The sequence below is a fragment of the Limanda limanda genome, chromosome 1 (genome assembly GCF_963576545.1).
Source record: "Limanda limanda chromosome 1, fLimLim1.1, whole genome shotgun sequence".
NCBI classification, from domain to species: domain Eukaryota; kingdom Metazoa; phylum Chordata; class Actinopteri; order Pleuronectiformes; family Pleuronectidae; genus Limanda; species Limanda limanda.
In genome coordinates this window covers 25699475-25712822 of record NC_083636.1, presented here as the reverse complement: position 1 = coordinate 25712822, position 13348 = coordinate 25699475, and positions in this window count along the sequence as shown.

The following is a 13348-nucleotide window of genomic DNA, read 5'->3' as shown; positions in this document are numbered from 1 at the left end:
CTATCTATCTATCTATCTATCTATCTATCTATCTATCTATCTATCTATCTATCTATCTATCTATCTATCTATCTATCTATCTATCTATCTATCTATCTATCTATCTATCTATCTATCTATCTATCTATCTATCTATCTATCTATCTATCTATCTATCTATCTATCTATCTATCTATCTATCTATCTATCTATCTATCTATCTATCTATCTATCTATCTATCTATCTATCTATCTATCTATCTATCTATCTATCTATCTATCTATCTATCTATCTATCTATCTATCTATCTATCTATCTATCTATCTATCTATCTATCTATCTATCTATCTATCTATCTATCTATCTATCTATCTATCTATCTATCTATCTATCTATCTATCTATCTATCTATCTATCTATCTATCTATCTATCTATCTATCTATCTATCTATCTATCTATCTATCTATCTATCTATCTATCTATCTATCTATCTATCTATCTATCTATCTATCTATCTATCTATCTATCTATCTATCTATCTATCTATCTATCTATCTATCTATCTATCTATCTATCTATCTATCTATCTATCTATCTATCTATCTAGAGTTAACACATTATTCCATTATTATTACTATTATCGCGCTACTATTATTACATCATAAGAATATACATGCAAAATAACCTTTTTTGTTTCTGACTAGCTCCTGTCAATAATCACAGTGCCAGACTACAAATATACAAACAAAAATTTGAAAATTTTCTTTTCAATTTTTCTTTACACATATTGCACATTGACAACAATTTCTTTGATCATACCAAAACAACCAAAAACCAAAAATGATGCAGAAAAATTGCCACCAGTAGTGTAGTGTGCATGCCCAGTTTTAATAATTTAACTTTCTTTTTTCTTTTTTTCTTTTTTTCTTTCTTTCTTTCTTTCTTTCTTTCTTTCTTTCTTTCTTTCTTTCTTTCTTTCTTTCTTTCTTTCTTTCTTTCTTTCTTTCTTTCTTTCTTTCTTTCTTTCTTTCTTTCTTTCATTCTATGTTTCTTTCTTACCTCCCTTCCAGCCCACGGTTGCCTGTTTGATATTTGTTTCCCATAATGCTTCCATTTTTTGACAACGTAGACGGTTTTGTTGTTGTTGCATCAAACCATTTGAAGAAGGCCCTTTTCCCTACACACACACACACACACACACACACACACACACACACACACACACACACACACACACACACACACACACACACACACACACACACACACACACACACACACACACACACACACACACACACACACACACGTACACACTTCTACGCTGTGGCTCTTCTGTAGCTGCTATTTGTGTTTTTTTTATCAAAATGTCACCCCCGATGCCAAATGTGGATTTATACACTCCAGGTACAAATAGGGTTGAACATGGGTAGATCAGGTCTTTGTAGAGACAAGGCCAAATGAGCCCCACCACATACACAATTATACAAGCTCCTCACACGTCCCTCTGTAGCCTGTAAAACAAGAGAGAGAGAGAGAGAGAGCGAGAGAGAGAGAGAGAGAGAGAGAGAGAGAGAGAGAGAGAGAGAGAGAGAGAGAGAGAGAGAGAGAGAGAGAGAGAGGAGAGGGAGAGGGAGAGAAAGAGAGGAGTGGGATTCAGGAGGGGCACACAAAAAGCCCACGGTGGGAAAAAGAGCATGTGAGGCAAATGCATCCAGTCCTCTCCATTGAATGTGGCCACATCACATTGTGCACATGAATAAAAAAGGCTCTGTTTGCTTTTGCTTTGCAGTGCTCTCCTGTGCACACCGTACTCCAGCCAAAGAGCGAGACACTCACCTGCAGAGAGACACGAGGGAGCTGTCCGTGGTACCACAGGCAGGAAGCACCAAGGACAGCAACAGGCTTCACAGTTTTCAATAGGAACAGCACATTACATGGTCACATGCAGCTTACACTCAGTTCTAGACACTGCTTAATTGATTTGAAACTGGATAAAAAACATTGATAAAAATGGCATTAATCCCTATAGAAACTTTTCTATAATATCTTCTCACCTTTACCTCCCTCTGCTGCCTCCTATGATGTCTTTTCACTTTATGTCATATCACAGAGGTATGAAAACGAAACAAAAAATATTGGTTGATTACTTGTCTCCAGTCTTTTCAGATTTTACTGAAGGGTTGAAGCAAAACCTGACACATAAGTGTAGCTGAACATGCATTGTATGACCAGGCGGATTAGAGAATACCATATCATTTTATTGATAATGCTCAAAGACAATTAGGGGGAATGTAAGGAAATACTTTTAAAATCAGGTTTAGCACATATAATTATGACACGATTGATTGCTGTCAATTTTTTCGGATCACATAAGGAACACAAGAGTCATTCCATCCAATCCCTGTATAAAAGGTCCCAATAAAAGAAAATAATTTAATTAGAATTTTCTACAATCCAAAAGTCAAGCTTTATTAAATCTACCCTGGGATTTATTTTAAGTTTTGATCCATTCGTTGGTGAAATCCAAGACAAATTAGAGAAGCCGTTACACAGGTTGGTGGATTGTTGTCATTCACCACAAGGAAGGAAGATCAGAAAGCTGTTGAGCTGATTTGAAGTTACATAAGAGGACTCACTGATGATTTCCAAATCAAGTAGGACAAATTCTAATTAACCATTTCATAAATTAATTAAAGCAGTGTACAAGTATTTATTCTGGAGGATAAGAGCTTTGTTTGGACACTACTACTGTTTACACAAGCATACAGACCCTCACAATACGTATTTTTCAAGGACCAACATTTTGAGGGGTTTAAGCATCAGTCCTCTTCTTTTACTGAGAGGCCTTCATTAAATATCTCTGGAGCCGCTCATCTCTCCATCTTTTTTTTAGTTTGAAATGCACTGGTACGAGGAATAATTTAACCACAGTAAGAAATGTCCACAAACCCTCAAACACTGGTGTTCTTTTCAGTTCAGGCTCCTACAGAATATGCACACTGAGGATGAGGGAAGGTTCATGTTTGGAATGATCAATTTTAAAATATTTTTTTTTGTTTGCTGCAGTTGCTCTTCTCAGTGACATAGAATGAAGCCAACATGGGAAAATAAAGGGATGGATATAAATATAAACCAAAAAAAGAAGGTGCACATAGACGACATGAGGGGAGAAAAAGAGAATATACCCCCACACACCAAATTCACCCCGATCCTCAGTGCTCCACTCTTCACTGTGACAGGCTGGACACCTGAGCAGCCCAGGGTTCCTCCCTTCTCCTCCTCCCTCCTCCTGCTGCCACCAAGCATGCGGTGTCACCCCAGCCCCAAAGACGCGCACACACGCATACGCGCTCGCACACATGTATGCTCAAGACCACCTCCAGGGCCCCTCTTTGGCAGGGCCAGTCCCAAGGGAGAGGTTAGTATGATGGATGTCTGATTGGTAGCCCTCCCTTAGGGCCTCCCTCTCCGTCACCTCTCTGCGCTCTGAATTAAAAGGCCGTTTGTCTCCTCTGAGTCCTCAGCTGTAGAGCGCCGGCCTGCAATTTCACAGCACTCAGAGAGAGAGGGAGACCATTACAGAGGAGGTTGTCAGGGGAGCCATCAGAGCCCGGACACGCCTGAGGGACTCTCTCTTTCCCCTCTATCTTCCCCCTGCTCCCGTCTCCTCCTGCTGAGCACCACCAACACCTCTATCCCACTGGAGGCAGCCAAGCCTTAGCTCACAAATATATAAATATTCAAGGCCTCGGTTACATTCATGCATGTATGCCCCCAAATACAAGCAGGGACACACAGGCACGATAGATATATTAAAGAAAAAATCTGATGCCAAAAATATATTAAAATGTATAATTATATAAAGTTATAATAAGGAAAGGAAATCTTACATCAATCTTCAATCATACATCACTGAGTCACTGCGATGATAATATGTCAGTTCTCCACATGTGCCACTGAAACACCATCACATTTACCATTATGTCACAGAGGCAGCTGTTCAGTTAAGGTTACAATGGCACACATAAAAAGATAACTCAGGTGTTATTCACTTTTTTTCTCATTGATAGCGAGGTCCATTGAAAGACCAAAAAGCAGCGATGCACCGGGAGCTGAGTACTGTGTCATCCAACCACTTCCAGGTATTCATATTCATTCTGAATGGTCACACTCATGCAGTCATTCTGTCCTGGGAAACATTCATGGTGCTGTGAAAGAGAGAGAGAGAGCTTGAGAAATATCCAAATCCTGTTCTTCCTGGACAATCTGTGTGCAATTGTTTGTGAGAGTAGTTACAAAAAGTAATGATGTAACACCTCAACAACACTTGAAAGATGTAGGAAGAATTTTCAGTCTGACAATACGTTTGGAGACCATCGACCCCAGCAGACTGGCGTCTCGCACCTCTCAACTTCTTAACACTGTCTGTGGGAATAGCTGTTGATCAATCAATGTTATTTTTACTCATGCGGTTAGGTGCCTTATTCAAAAAGAGTTCATAGGACGGGGGATGGAAACACCTTTTCTGTTCTGTCGGAAAAACATGAACTCATAGGACTTATCAGATGAAGATAATGGTGAAGCTTTCTCTCTTAATTTAGTTTCTTCTTCTTCAAGGTTTATTGGTGGTTGGCAATCAGCTTGTTTATGTTTCTTGAATTTGTAACCTCTACTTCTTATTCTTTTGTTTATTACAGGCATGTGGGAGGTACTGCCACCTCCGCCAGAATGTATTGAGTTTATTAAAAAGAAACACGTCTAACTCACATTTTGTTTTCTTGTTTGTGCAACAATTAAAAAGTGTGCTTCAAAATTACTTGTTAATGATATAAGACTCGTTGTCATGCCTGTTAACGTCACAATACATATACATCTTTAAAAATATGTAAAATGATTCTTTTAAAAAAGGCGAGGTGAAATCTAACAAACACTGGGCACTGTACTTTAATCAGACAAAAGTAAATAGAGTTTATGTCATGGAATATTTTTATCTGCAGATTAACACACAGTTTTTGTGCTCTAATGAGTATAAAGCAGTGGGAGGATTGTATGTGAAACTCAAAATGCATTGTTTTTAACAGTTTGTGAAGAAAACAAGAGCTCTATAGCACAGAGGAATAGGTTATGTAAAAGCCTTGGAAACATACACACTGAACGAGTTAGTAAGACCAATCATCCATGGCCCATCATCCGTGTTGCAATATCCACATCCACTGCTCTTGGTTAAAGTTGTAAAAAGACAACGGCCTGGTTTAAAACAGAAAAAGTGAATTCAGATAGTGTGTTTGTGTTTATTTAATAAGAAGCAGGGGACTCTGGGCGTGTCTACCCTGGTGTTACAGTCATGTGCTCTGTACGCCCTCCATCCCTGCCAACTGCCTCTTGGAGGCTCTGCTGCTGTTAATGAATGTAACGCTTCACTCATTCAAAAAATATGTCGCCCCCAGCCAGCGATTACATTTCCCACAAAACATATTTGCTGTTGCAATTTAGTTGTATTGAAATGTAATTTCTAGGGCACAAGGTTGGATCATTTCATTGTTGGTTTTGTTTTGTTTTCCACGGGGTTTGTTATCGATAAGAAAAATATGAAATGCTGCCACCTGTGTCCTTTAGGAGAAGCAAATAGGACAAACACACAGGGACAATTTGCAGAATCAGTTTGTTGTTTAAAATGCCTATTTAACGCTATTTGCTTCAATAATTTATTTTTTCAGTCTCAAAATTTCACATTGCCACAAACATTATTATGTTCTATTCATCCCACAGTTTGCGTTTTTTGCGTTCATATTTATTTTTGAATTAAAAGTTAATATAGAAAGACGGAGATACTTTTGTGTGAAGCACTTTGGCTCAATAAGGGATCTGCACTGGTAGTGTTCTGATGGGGGCGGCGGGCAGTATGGGAAGTGATCATCAGGGAAAACAAACATGGCAGGAATCTCAACTCACAAACATATCCTTCTCAATTACCCAGAATAGAGGACTAACTCAAACAAGTCGAGTCACCTTTCACCCTGTGAGCTCTAAACCACCCGCACAAACTTCAATCAGACACACACACACACACACACACACACACACACACACACACACACACACACACACACACACACACACTCGATGCTGCACTTGCGAACAAATAATTGGAGCATTATTCAGCTCTAGGTGAGCACGAGTCACAAGTCGCTGTGCATATCTGTTGATCAGGTCGGATTTCTTCCCTGCAGTCAACTGCTGGGTAAAGTGGTGTTACTTTATGTGGAACGGTGTAAAAAGACAGGTGGATGGGATCCGGCTATAGTTGTGTGGAGTAAAAGCCTGGCTGGATGGCTCACACTGTGTGGAGTTCAGCTCTTGTCATTGAGATATAATGAGAGAGATCACCTTTCAGTGTGGGCCATCCTAATGAGGTAATGAATGCCCTCACCTACTCTATTAATCAGAGTAGGGTCACACGCAGCGCCAGGACCCAACCTCCCCCATCTGGCAGTACTAATGGACCAAGCAATGGATTGAAGGTGCTTTTAGTTAAAGAGCCCTGGTTAGTAACCAGGAGAGGAGAGGAGGATGGCATTCAGGGGTGGAAGCAGAGAACTTGTTGTGTTACACCTCTGAGGTAGTAGGAGGGAGGGAGGTGTGGGTGCAACGACGACCTTTGACCTCATCCCAGCCACCGTGAGGAAAGCTCAGCAGGGTGTCTGGACAGCCCAGAATCAGCAGCTGACATCAATGTACTCTGCTTCTATAGAAAGAATAAAAATAGGAACGATGTACTTGTTAGAACCAGAATCTTTCACCTAAACTGTAAAAGAACAAAGGTCTGCTACTAGGCTTAGAGCTAAAGGCACAACCGTAGATTTGAACCCATTAGCACGATCACATCCTCATTAGCTGTGGCTCAATTCATTCTTTTGACGTTCTGCCTGGCTTACTGACGCCATTACGTCTTTGGAAAACAGTTTGTCACAAAAGCGCAACGAATCATGGGTAGGGTGACCAGACCTCCTCTTTTTCCCGGACATGTCCTCTTTTCGAGACCTAAAAAATGCGTCCGGCAGGGATTCCAAAAACGTCCGGTATTTTGCCTCGTCGCAAAAAAAAATATTAATAATTTTTTTTTTTTTTTTTTTGCCTCGTCGCATATTTGTGTTTCTGGGTCTTTCACATAGCCTACTAGTTATTCGGCCTTCCAAGTTCTGGAAATGGTACCACCCTTACGTTCCACCTTCTTGGAGCTGACTGTAGAGTCTGTCATTGGGCGACCGATATCAGGGTTGCCAGAGCCACGATAATTATCCTCCAAATACGACTATTTTGAGCCTTTGGAACGTTACTTTGCCATTTCCAATCTGGCAACATTGAGCACCTTGCCGCTTCCACTCTGTGCGCTGTTTACAACAGCACATTACATCTGCAGCCATGCCTAAACGTAAATGTAAGTTCACGGACGAACTTATTAGTAATTAGTAATTACTTAGAAGTAATTTATTATTTGGAATATTGTATTTGTTATCATTATTGCTTTAAATATATGAGGAGGACTGAAAAGTTTCTTAATTTTCTTATTTTAATATGTGGCCATATAAAGAATTTATTATTTAGAATGTTTTATTTGTTATCATTATTGACACATTTAAATGCCACAAAAAAGATTTGTTTTACATTTGCACTTTGCAATTTTGTTAAAGTTCAATATATAGATGTTCATATAGTCATTTGTGTCATTTTTGTCATTTCATTTGTGACATTTGTATGCATTCACATGGTCATGGTTTTTTGTCTTCTTTTTTACAAACTCAAATCTGGTCACCCTAATCATGGGATAGTTTGGGCCGGGAGGGATCCACCTGGTGGAGCCTCCGTTGCTCAGGGGCTGAAGGATGTATTTGTCGGCTGCATTTAAAGGATCCATTGAATTGGGACAGTCGGGCCGCTGTGACACAGTCGGTCCTCAAATACAGCCTCGGAATAATGCAGATTTGAGACACAGCTAGTCATTTTATACCAGTATGCAAATGTTTAGCAGGTAGGCTACGTAGCATCTTTCATCATCTTGTTTTATGTTTAGGCATGCTAACATTAGCTCTACAAAGTGCAGCTGAGGTTGATGTCATCTTTTTCTGGAGGTATTTCGACATCATTGTACAAAGTGGACAAAACTTATTTTGACCAAGTGGTGGCGCTATATTTAAAATCCCAGGAAACAAAGTCACTAAAACATGAATATATTCACAAAATTGTATGGCAGTTTAGTCTGAACAATTGTGGAAGTCCCACTAGCGTGATTGAAAACTCCAATCAACAGAAGCAAAAATCTCTGCTTTTCACTCCAGTGGAAATCACATAATTTGTTTTGATCGAGCTTTTAAATTAAGTATTTCAACATAGCAAACTGTAGGCTGAATGATTATATCTATTTTAATATAGGCTAAATGTTAATAGCACAAGGACAGACAGCAAAAAGAAAGACACAGTTAATTCATATAAATTATGAGATTTAATATGATAATCAAATCTATATATCGCATCTATCAGCAAACACTCAAAAGACCTCTTTACTCATCCACTCAGGGTTTGTTCCCTTCAACTGAGCACTAAGTGTTGTGACTTTGCAATGAAAAGACTCTCATTTCCATCCATATTTGTAAAAATAATTTTGAAATGGGCTTTCTATGTATTCATTTAATAAAGCTGACTGGGCAAAAATCCTGCTGGATTACCACTGTTTACACGAGTAAAATGACGATTACATAATTCTCTCTATAAGATGTCGCCTGAACAAACATGCGAGAAAGGATTTCATGAATATATTCACAAAATTGTATGGCAGTTTAGTCTGAACAATTGTGGAAGTCCCACTAGCGTGATTGAAAACTCCAATCAACAGAAGCAAAAATCTCTGCTTTTCACTCCAGTGGAAATCACATAATTTGTTTTGATCGAGCTTTTAAATTAAGTATTTCAACATAGCAAACTGTAGACTGAATGATTATATCTATTTTAATATAGGCTAAATGTTAATAGCACAAGGACAGACAGCAAAAAGAAAGACACAGTTAATTCATATAAATTATGAGATTTAATATGATAATCAAATCTATATATCGCATCTATCAGCAAACACTCAAAAGACCTCTTTACTCATCCACTCAGGGGTTGTTCCCTTCAACTGAGCACTAAGTGTTGTGACTTTGCAATGAAAAGACTCTCATTTCCATCCATATTTGTAAAAATAATTTTGAAATGGGCTTTCTATGTATTCATTTAATAAAGCTGACTGGGCAAAAATCCTGCTGGATTACCACTGTTTACACGAGTAAAATGACGATTACATAATTCTCTCTATAAGATGTCGCCTGAACAAACATGCGAGAAAGGATTTCATGATCCTGATCAAATCGTCAGATGCATTTGTATTTTCCCAGTCACTCTCCTTGTTTTCCTCCTTAATTTTCCTTTCAGATATCCATTAGCGTAAATAATACATTAATCTACTTATATATATATGGAAGCTTTTCCATTGGTCAGCTGTATGCAGGAGGGATCTGTCTGGGTCTGTGAATTGAGCTGGACTCAGCAAAGCACAGCAAAGTAGGAAGGCTGGGCAGGGGAAGAAGGGTGGAGGCAGAAGGCATGGAGAGGTGTGTGGGGGTGGTGGCGCTGGTGGAATAATCTCGGCTGTGTATGTGCTCTCAGCATCCCGTCCTCCCCTGGCTAACCGCACCGGCGGCCACTTGAATTAGCAGCAGAGGATTATGGGCAGAGAGCCTCATTAATCTGAGCAACAAACAGTGGCCAGTGTGAATATTTGCACCCAGAAATTGAAAAGATTAAGTCCTATTTGACAATGACTTGCAGGCTCTGTGCTGCAAGAGGCTACTGTTAAATATTCATACCCTGGACTCCTTCTTTTTCTCCGTCCGTCTGTCTGTTGCGTGTGTGTGTGTGTGTGTGTTTAAATGGAAGTAATGTGCAAAGACGATTAATTAACTTCTGGGATTTTTTTTCATTCAGCGTGAGCGATCAAGCCTAAAAATGTGAAATGATTTATAAAATTCCGAATTGGCTAAATAAGAAAAAAGAATTGAATCTGTTGAATTGATGGTCAGAAATAACCTTTGCACCTGGTTATTTAAACTTAGGAATTCATATTTTTTTAAGCAAGCAGAAGAAAAATACCAAAAGCACGAGATCTATTTGCAGGGACATTCAGAGACACATCTTCATAAAAACACTCTTACACAGATATTCAAAATCAGAAAAGGTGAGGGAGGGAGGGGCGGGGGTTCTTCTGCGACATCCCATCTCCTGGACGCACTGTCAGCCTGGCAGGAGATTCCCTCCTGCAAATGCTCAGCAAATACACCTGCTATTCATTTCCTACAAGGCAGAGACGGCTCACCAGACCTGACAAAGCTATTTACCCACCTCCAGCCCAGCCTGTGCAGCGCTATCTCTAATGTTTTCCCTTCTGCAGGAGATCAATATGTTTGGAAGCAGACAAACAACCCTGCCCTGCCAGACAGGCTCTTCCCGTTTAGCGGGCCACCACTGGGGGCCCTGACAGCAGATGTACACAACCGAATCAACAAGCGGCGCTTCTCCAGAGTCAACACGGGACACAATCAACACCACAGGATCTACAGTGTTAAGAATTAACACCACGGCCCACATGCGCCCGTACCAAGGATCAGCACTCATCCTCACTCATGTGCCAAGTTATGTCAGCTTCTAGAAAACAAACCACATATTGATTTAGGCACGAGCAGGGAGAATTATCACTGAAATGTAAAGCTGTTGGAATAAACATAAGCCTGTGTGGTAGATCGCAAGTTGGAGGGCTGCACAGTGTGGCATCCTTGAAATGCTTAAGGCAGGCGAAGCAGAACAATTGAAACAGATTCAGAGCAGCAGACAACTTTTCACCAGATAAAACAGAGATATAAAGTCGAGTAAACAACAGCAACCAAATCAGACAATACAAACAGAGAGAGCCAGACTAAACCAACATCCAGGTCCCCTGATCTTCTCCTCTGGATAAGCCCTCATGCTCTCCAGGGCCTCCTCTGCCATCCTCTCCTCTCCTCACTCTACCTTACTTTTTTCCTCTCCTATTTTTATAAACTCAAAAATAAAATCCCAAGAGACTCTTTGTTTTTGAGCCAAACTTTGAATTGTTTATTTTCCAGCGTAATTCAAGAACATGGAACAAAAGGCAAGATGTCTTCAGGATGACCATGTCTCTGTTTGTCATTGTGGCGTTCTATTTATTTGAATCGGAGATAAGAGATTTGTGCGTGCATGTGTGTGCGCTGCAGCTTGAGTGAGATACAGAGACAGAAACATGGAGTGAGACCCAATGTACGTGCATTTGAATATTCGTTTTGAAGTGAGGCAGCTGTGTGCAAATGTGTGTGTGTGTGTGCATGCGCTGAAGGTGGTCATGGGGTTGAATTGTGGTTTTACATGCGTGGAGGTGTGTGTGCGTGTGTGTGTGTGTGGGTGCGCATGAGAGCGGTGGGGTGAGTGTGCTAAATTGCTCTGTGTTGTGGAGATAACACTGGCTCCCTATCAGCTGCATCAGGGGGCTTAAGACCCCGATGGGCGTGAGGGAAGAATGAATTTTCCTCACTACTCTGCATATTACAGGATTACACTGCACCTTTAGATATGCTTGGGCTGAGCCTATCTCTGCCTTATGGCTATACGCATGTAGATTATTGAAATAGACTGTCACACAGTGAATGAATTGAAGCAACACAGAGGGGACTGCACCGGGTCTTGAAATGAAATACGCTGAACCGAGATAACAGTGATAGGATTTTGGTATTTCACAATGTTCGGACAGAATGGCACTATATAATCCAGGCATGTAACTTTAAAAATATATATATATGCACAAGTCTCTTTCATTGCTGTTTTTCTTGCTTTTCATTGCTCCTAAAAAAAATTACTAATGTGAACCTGCAGCCAGGGCTGCTGCAAAAATATACAGGGCCTTCTTAAATTACCTTACTCTGGCCCCTGTTAATGCCTACTATCTCTTGCATGTTCATGGCCTTCTATTCAGCCCCCCCCCCCCTCAGTCCTACAGACTGCTAGCTCTCATCAGCTCACATCAGGTGCAGCAGGATGTGCCGCTAGAAGGACAGAGACCTCTACAGGGTGGGATCGGCTGGGTTGTGGGCAGAGAGCAAGGAGGGGGCGGCAGCTTCTTCCTCCTCTCTATTCCCTTCAACGCCTCCGTCGCTCAGCCCCATCGCCCCCTCCTCCTGGCCTCCGGCTAATTACTCCTTTTTTCAAATGCAAAGCATCGGCAGAAAGTGAGATGATTTCTCGGCGGCCGCTCTAGGGGGAGAGGCGAGGAGAGAGGAGAGAGAGAGAGAGAGAAAGCCACGGCAAGAAAAGAGAAGCGAGAAGAGACGAGAAGCGGCTGAATGGAAGAAAGAGGTGACTTTCTTTCCTCGGCTGGCAGGGACCTTTGAAGTTGGGCAAGATGGAAGGAGGGAGGAGGGGGGGTCTCTCGTTGAGGGGAAGGAGGTAAGGAAAAAGCGAGGGAAGATCGTGTTAACGAGATGGCCTCTAAAGACGAATTAAATGGTGGAGAAAAGAAACACGATCAGGCCTGGCCCTACTTATAGACTCCTCACAGACTCACTCTTTTCAGTGCCGCAGAGGTGTTCCAAAGCCTGAATTCCTGAGCTCAGCTCTTTGAAAGGCCTGGAGTGTGGGATGTATGAGTGAGGGTCTGCGTTGGGGGCAATAGGGTGTGTGTATGAGTGCAAATGTGTGTGCGGGAGGGTCACCCGTCCTTTAGTCACACATCCCAGCACCTCAATGGGGAGGTCAGGGACTTACACACCGATGGAGGGTCAGAAGTGGCAGGGATTACACGTCTGCTCTAAGCCCCCGAGATCCTAGTGTTTTCACTCCCTCTCGCTGTTTGTTGTTTTGTGGCGGAGCAGACGAAGGAAAGAAAAGGAGACGGTCGGGGGAATTAGTGTAAAGCTCGGGAGATGAATGGGCATCTTATTCACACCTCTTGTTGGCTGTTTTTCAGGCCCCCCAAAACAGCCCTCCCATTCCTTGTCGCAGTGAAAGCGCGTTAGGGTTGCCTTTGTGCAGACAAAAGGAGACTCCCCTCCTGGCTTTCATGCTCCTGGTGGAGCAACAAGAGGATTTGGCCCGCCGTGCAGCACCCAGAGCCGCTCCAGCTTTGATTGGACATCGGCAGGAGAGAGCTCTGCCTCTCTTTCTTGATTAATCAAGTGATTCCAGTGCTCTCAATAACACCTTCTTTTTTTCAACACACTCTTTCTGTGTCTCAATAATCCCATCCTCCCCCGAAACCCTGCCGCACC